Source organism: Lucilia cuprina, chromosome 4 (assembly GCF_022045245.1).
Source record: "Lucilia cuprina isolate Lc7/37 chromosome 4, ASM2204524v1, whole genome shotgun sequence".
NCBI classification, from domain to species: Eukaryota; Metazoa; Arthropoda; class Insecta; order Diptera; family Calliphoridae; genus Lucilia; species Lucilia cuprina.
In genome coordinates, this window is record NC_060952.1 from 93489287 (window position 1) to 93490810 (window position 1524).

A 1524-nucleotide genomic window follows, 5' to 3' on the forward strand; every position below is an offset into this window, starting at 1 on the left:
TTGCGACAGACGATTCTGTGCAAAATACCATTGTTTTGAAAAACCCTAATTCAACGCCAAATACAAAAGAAAATAAAATATTATACCCAATTAGGCCTTACCATGAGAGATGGCAAGAATATGTTGCCAAAAGAAATGCTATTTTTCAAGTTTCATCCTTAATCCATTTGAGTACTAGAAAGCCAAAAAGATCTACCATACGCTTACGCAGATATTTCAAGTTTAGAAAAATAACCTCTAAATACACTGTTTCTACAGTTGTAACTAATTCTGAAGACAGAAGATTTTACGCAAAAGTTAAATTCTTGAATTTTGAACCACTTGGCCTACTTGATACCGGAGCCAATCTCAGTTGTATTGGTAATAAGCTGGCTCAAGAAGATTTTTCCCAATTTAGTCAATTTACCAAAGTTAATTCCTACGTTAAAACCGCCGACGGAGGATTACAGAAAGTGATCGGTTACATTGACGTAGAGATCGTATTTAGAAACCAAATTCGCCCTATAAAGATTTGGATTGTGCCATCCTTATCCCAGAACTTAATATTAGGTTTGAACTTTTGGAAACTATTTGATTTAGCCCCAAATTTATTCGACTCCGCTATTATTAGCTGTAATTCCGACTTGTCCGAAAATTTATCCGAAGTTTCGTCCGTTGATGTTAATAAGCCTGAAACTCTTTCAGAAGAACCCCAATATCCATTATCTTATTGCCAAAAAACCCAATTGGACGCTGTTATTTCATTATTTCCCAATTTTGAAAAACAGGGTCTGGGAAAAACCGCCTTAATTGAACACAACATCGATGTGGGAAATGCGACTCCGGTAAAACAGAGGTTTTATCCAGTCTCACCCGCTGTGGAGAGATTAATGTATAAGGAGATCGATCGTATGTTGTCGTTAGGGGTTATTGAACATTCAACCTCGCCGTGGAGTTCACCGATGCGACTCGTAGTAAAGCCTAATAAAGTCAGATTATGCCTCGACGCCCGTAAGTTAAATCTAGTGACGAAAAAAGATGCTTACCCGCTTCCTAGCATCGAGGGCATATTGGCAAGGTTGCCTAAAGCAAACTTAATTTCGAAACTAGATTTAAAGGATGCTTATTGGCAGATAGGCTTAGCTGAACAAGCGAAACCCCTTACAGCTTTTACGATACCCGGTAGGCCCCTTTACCAATTTAAGGTAATGCCATTTGGGCTTTGTAATGCCCCGTCCACGATGTGTCGTCTAATGGATGAGCTAATACCTTCAGACCTAAAATATTGCGTTTTTGGCTACTTAGACGATCTCGTCATTGTCTCCGAAGACTTTTCTTCCCATATCTCTACTTTAGTGCGAATTGCGGATCAGTTTAAAAAAGCGAATTTAACTTTGAACGTTTCAAAATCACGTTTTTGTGTCACAGAGACCAAGTATCTTGGTTACGTTATCGGTAACGGGGGAATAAAAACAGACCCCGAGAAAATAGATTCTATTGTGTCTTGGCCTGTGCCAAAGAATATTAAACAAGTCCGTGGGTTTC